Here is a 5,937-nt window from a genome sequence, read left to right as displayed (position 1 = left end):
ATCCGGCCGGGATGGGATCCGCCCAACCCCGAAGGGGTTTGGCCCGCCGCTCCACCCTGCGGCACCTCCACCTTCCAGCTGCCTCTCCCTCTTCGCGTCTGAGTGGAACGTCTGAGTAAATTGCAGTAAATACCCTTAAGAATGCAGCGTCCCCGCTCAGCAGGCAGTAGCCAGATTGACGAAGCCCAAATTCCCTAAAAGATTAAGTAGGGCCCCTTCAGTGGTTCCAGAGCAGCAAGCCTGCTTCCCTGAGTTCCGCTCCACTCAGGCACCAGTTTGGACCCAGAACGAAAGCAGCTGGGGCAGAAGGCAGCTGGAACAGAGCTTTGCTAGGTGGCTGTGGTGGAAGGCACATTGCCTCAGCCCAGTCAGTGCCTAGCCCGGCGGATGCCACAGCAGTGCCAAGAGTATCAGCAAACGCAATGACACGTGCTGGAGCTGAGACAAGCTGGAGCACAGACCCCACTGGGCTGCCCGAGAACACAGCAGAGGGGCAAGGAGAAGGCAGTGGCAGTTCCAGGCTCTGCATGCCAAAAGAGTCAGTGGCAGAGCATGGATTTATGGATTATTCCATTTGTATGACATCTGTTAATACCGCTAATGCCTCTCACGTGGTGAAACAACTCAATGGTTACTTGAATAGCCCTTGGAGTGTTACAATTAGCAATCCAGATTATAACTGTTTAGCCAAAGGGGATGGTTGAATACCATAGCTCAAATGGGAGGCTGGGTCCAGTGGTGATTGGAGACCCTGCTGCTGGCAATCTTAACGCCTGTTGCCATGGGCATTCATATACTGTACAAACTATGAAGACGACTCTGCAGACAGGCATTCTACAGAAGAGGGCCTCCCAAAGACGTGGTAAGGGTTTACTCTTCTGAGATGACCTAAGACAGGAGGGTCTTCTGTTTTATAAAAAATTTAGGGGGTATGGCACCTGAGGTATGTTATTTAGGGGACTGCTGAAGGAGCAGTGGTTTCTGACTGCTCCTGGGGTCATGACAAAGCCACTCCTAAAAGTCCCAAGTCTGATATGGTCACATACCTCTGTTCACTTGAGGGGAAAAGGGTGTGTGGGAGATAGTATGAGGAACCAACAGTCTTACAGGCTTAAGTTGCTCTCTTGTGTTCCCTAAAAGCCACTATTCTCCTGAGGAGGTGCTGTCACTCTCTCCTGAGTACAGGTTCAATAGAGTGCTGGCCTAGTGAATCTAGGTGCAGTAGAGACCAAAAGGCTGTGTGGTCAGGAGGGTCTTCTGCTTTATAAAAAATTTAGGGGGGGGGGGAGATATGTTGGGAGTAGTGAGACTCCAGATCCTGAATTTCTTGTAAGCGACTTGTTTTCCCTTGATCGGAGTGCCTACAGCTGCTCTGAGCACGAGACCTTCAGGAGTTCCTGATGGCAGGAGAGTGGTTTCTGGTGGGTTTGGCTGGGGCATGGCTATATAAGCTGCCCCTGGACACAATAAAGGGGGCATTCTTGGGGCTTTTGTATCAGTGTTAAAAAGGTCTGTGTGTGTCGGTCTGTCTCTGTATTCTCAACCTCCAGCCCCTTGCCCGAAGCTCGCGAAGTGGGGTCTAGCGCACCTAATGCAGACACGGGGGCACGGTGCGCGGCAATTGGAGGTCCACACAGAGATATCGGAAGTTCAGTATCTGTGTTGCATTTTTTTCAGCATTTGCATCCCGTTTAGATGCTAGTTCAGTATCTGTGTTGCATTTTTTTCAGCATTTGCATCCTGTTTAGTTCTCGGGCGGGGCTTTGTGAGTGACATCACCGGCTTCCTCAGTGTGTTTGAGCCACAGGCTGGGGTCATCCGGACTGCTGTGTGGCAACTGCTGTCAGATGAGCAGGCCCCACGAGGCAGAAGCTGCTCCTGCATCATGTCAACCAGTACATCACTGCTGAGGATTCAAGAAGAAGAGGCTTGCAAGCAGGCCGCTTCTTCTTGAATCCTGCCTGGGCTGGTAGATCTTACTAAGGTCACACTGAAGCTTGTGCGTGGTGGTCTTGTGGCAGGCGATATGCACCGGCTTCGGGTTCTCGGCCATGAAGAGCAGGCTGTAGAAGTACTCCCAGTTCACCTGCCTCCCATCCTGGACTGCTTCCACCAGCGTGGGCACCACGGTGCGCTTCTTCTCTATTCTGGCAGGAGGAACCAGCCTTCCGGAGTACAGAGCCGGTCGCACCTCGGTCAAAGTAGCTGCCATTGTACTTCTGGGATGTGAGCTTCTGGCACATGGAGCTGAGGACAATCTCGCATTCTTCCCGGGCCTCTGCATCCACCGCAGAGGTGTGAGCACTCACCTCTCTCAGGTAGCCCCGGATCCTGCTCTCACAGCTATATCTCAGGTAGCCAGACTTATTCCTGAATTGAGACTCCAAACCTTCAAACCAGGACGGGTCCTGCTCCTGGGTCTCAGCAGTGATGTTCTGGTTGACATGATGCAGGAGGTCAGCCAGCAGCTCCTGCCTCGTGGGGCCTGCTCATCTGACAGCAGTTGCCACACAGCCAGGATGACCCCAGCCTGTGGCTCATTAAACACACTGAGGAAGCCGGTGATGTCACTCACAAAGCCCTGCCAGGTCTGGCCAGCAGTGAGCAGCAGGAGTTCGGCGTTGTGGTTGGGGAGCCCCGGGAAATAGTCATCAGTCACCTCCGTGCCATCTTCGTACAAGCACAGCCGGGAGCTGGACACCGGGAGCTGGAGAACAGGAAGAGTAGCTTGTCCTGCCCACAGGCAGTCCTCACAGGGTGCCACCTGTCTACAGGAGCCCAGCGCCCGTCCAAGTCCCTAATATTTTAAAAGTGTAGAGCATAGTCGAATGTGATGGTCACATGTGTTCATCTGGCTTAAATTTTCTTAGCTTGTTTTTATCAGATTTTAATCACTTCTATTTTAGCTTCATAGAACTGATAAGTGAGCCTTTACTTTGGAGGGATTTTTATATTATTTTGGTATGTCTCCCTTAAAACAAGTAGGAAAAATCACTAGTTGGGTCATCTGCTCTAGGAGTTCTTTGTGGATTTTATTTTTTCTGTAATAGGTGCAATTGTTTGTCTTGGTAAGATTCTGAATTTTTGCATTCTTTATAAGTTTTGATTATATATATCAAGAAATTTGTTTTTCTAAAATTTAAAGTTTATTGCCATTAAAATGGTTCCTGTTCTGTAGACTTTGTAGTGAAACAGCCCCTCTTGTAGCTGGGATTGATAGTCTATGTATTTCCACTGTACCTTTCAATGTCTACCCTGCCTGTCCTTTTTTTTTCTCTGCTTCTGTCTTGATACACAGAACAGGGTTCTCTATCTTTATTTAGAATCAATGTATTCCTTCATAGTAACAAATTGTAGATTTTATAGGCTGCAAACCACTCCTAACAGATATAGCGAGTTTCAAATTCTATAGACTTTTGGGTCATGCATTTTTCATTCTTCAAGTTTTTAATCACTTGGTAGTTTTAAAATGTGTATTATGGCCAGGTGGTGGTGACATGGGCCATGGACGTCAACACAAATCCCAGCTGCAGAAGTATCATGGACCCAGGTATAGCCTTCAGCAACAGCTTGACCTGGATAGCACCATGACTGGTGTAGCATAGGCCACCCAGATCTGTATGGCCCTGCTGGCAACATGGCTCTCAGACACCAACATGGTCTTGAGTAGCTGACCAGATGTCAGGCATCCCCCCGGCCTTTGGTAGCAGGAGGCACTGACATCAACTCAGACCCTACTTGCTGTATGCCCATGGGCCCAGACACTGCCCTTGGCAGCAGGCCAGGCCTGGATGACACCATGGCCCCTGGTGGCAGCACAGGCCACTCGAGGTCATCATGCCCCCGTGGTGGCACGGCCCCTGGACACCAGCATGGCCACAGGTTTCAGCCTAGACCCCAGGCATCCATGTGGCCTTTGGTGACAACATGGGCCACAGATATGAACTTCTCTATTCTTATATACATATTTAAAATCATTGTTCCTCTTGAGACCTAAGCATGAGTTCTACCGGGGAGCTCCCCAGCCCCCAAGTCATCCTTTAAAGCATTCAACTGAAAATTGTATTTTTATTTCCTTTAGTGCTGCCAAGGTAACAGAAGTGCATTGCTTAGTTTCCAAGCATTTAAATTAATTTGATTATTTTGTTTGCAGTTGGTTTCTAGCCCAATTACTCTGTGATCAGTGAATGTAATTGAATGACTTAAATCATATTAAATTTGCATAGTAATCTGGCACAAGTTCCATGAGCACTTCCAAAGAAAGTGTTTGATATATGTACTATTTAGCTCAACTTTGGTATTTGGTAGTTGCTGTTCATGTCTCTTGTATGTTAGTGGACTTTTTGTTTCTCATTTTCCTCCATTTTTTTGCCTAACATATTTGGGAGTTTTTTATTTATTCATTTATTAATTTTATATGTATACTTGTTTGCCTGTGTAAGTTTATATGCACACCATGCATACAGGAGTTCACAATGGCCAGAAGAGGGCATCTGATCTTAGAAGGAGAGTTACAGATCGTTGGAAGCTGCTATGTTGGGGCTAGGAACTGAGTCTCTGCAAGAGGCTCTCCACTAGGGGGCAGTACATACGCTTAACCACAGAGTCATCTCTCAAGTCCCAGAAATTTTACTGGAAATCCATATGCACTGAGGATTTCATACCTTCCTGATAAATTGATGATTTTTATCCTTGTGGGATATCACTATCTCAAGTGGCAATTCTTCCCTTAAAATGGAGTTTGTTTCTAGTATACCTAATTTCTTTTGGCTAATGTTTACTTTTCATACTTTTGACATTTAATTATTCTATCTTTGCACTTTATATGTGTTATAAGCAACTTTATAAAATAAAAATTAGAAAATAATTGCCTGACAATCTTTAGAAAACTGGTATATTTCAATCCATTCTCATTTATTTTTGTATATATGTGTGTGTGCACATGTGTGTATGTAACTTGTGGAGGTCAGAGGACAATTTACAGGACTTGGTTTTCCTTCCACCATTTGGGTCTAGGGATTGAGCTCAGATTGTCAGACTTGGTGTTGTTGTCTTTGCATCTCTCCAGCTTTATTTCATTCTTCTAATGAAACAAATTACTGGTATACTTACTGGGCCTTATACCCATGAATCAATTTAATTAAAAAGTTTCTACCCTGTTTTATAGTCCTTAATCTCCTTTCTCTAGTCATTTCTTAGATTAACAAACCTTTTTCATTAGTCTGATTTCCCCACCCCTTTCTCCCTTGTCATTGACTTTCATCTCCAAACGACTAGATCTAAGCTGGAGACCTTGTGACTCAGCTCTCTAGTTGGCTTATTTCCCTTTGATATTTTCTGCCTTTATTTCTCTCACTTTTGAATAGGTCTTAGATATGTGATATAGTTTTATTGATTGCTGTTTTAGTTTATTCTGCTGTTTGATATAGTAGCTGAGTTGACAGATTCCACGTCAGCGTTGGTTTATTGGAATCACCATGCTGGGAACCCCCTCACCTGAAAAACAGCTACCCTCGGTTCCTCCATCTTCCTTTTCCTTCCTCCTCCTTCACTTCTCTCTCAGCCCTACATCATCCTCCCTTGCTCTTTCTCCTCTTCCTCCTTTTCTTCTTCCTCCTTCTCTTTCCTCCTTTTCTCTTTCTTCCTTATCGGCCTCTCTCAAGTGCTATCACACTGAACTCTGAAGTTTTCCTAAGAGTCTGGTCCTGCTGTGCACTTACTGCTCTACCCCAACAGTTATGAATTGGTCCAATTTTACCCTTGAGAGGACGTTTAACTCAGCCTGGAAGTATTTTGGCCTGCCATGCTGGGGAAGGGAAGGAAGAAGTTTATCTTCTTGTACAGGCCAAGGATGCTCACACAGATCTTGTGGTGCGTAAAATGTCACAGAATGAATTGCCTGGCCCAGTCCTGCCAAGCTCAGACTCCTACATCAGT

At 46.3% G+C, this 5,937-nt stretch overlaps 1 pseudogene; it reads right to left on the bottom strand.

Moving 5' to 3' along the window:
• Nucleotides 1-1,900: 1,900 nt before the first annotated feature.
• LOC121451680 lies at nt 1,901-5,526 on the bottom strand (annotated as a pseudogene).
• Nucleotides 5,527-5,937: the final 411 nt, after the last annotated feature.

The sequence above is a fragment of the Microtus oregoni genome, unplaced genomic scaffold, assembly GCF_018167655.1.
Source record: "Microtus oregoni isolate MIOR12 unplaced genomic scaffold, Mior012 000008F_ref0000371, whole genome shotgun sequence".
Taxonomy (NCBI): domain Eukaryota; kingdom Metazoa; phylum Chordata; class Mammalia; order Rodentia; family Cricetidae; genus Microtus; species Microtus oregoni.
This window is presented reverse-complemented; position numbering and strand designations above follow the sequence as displayed.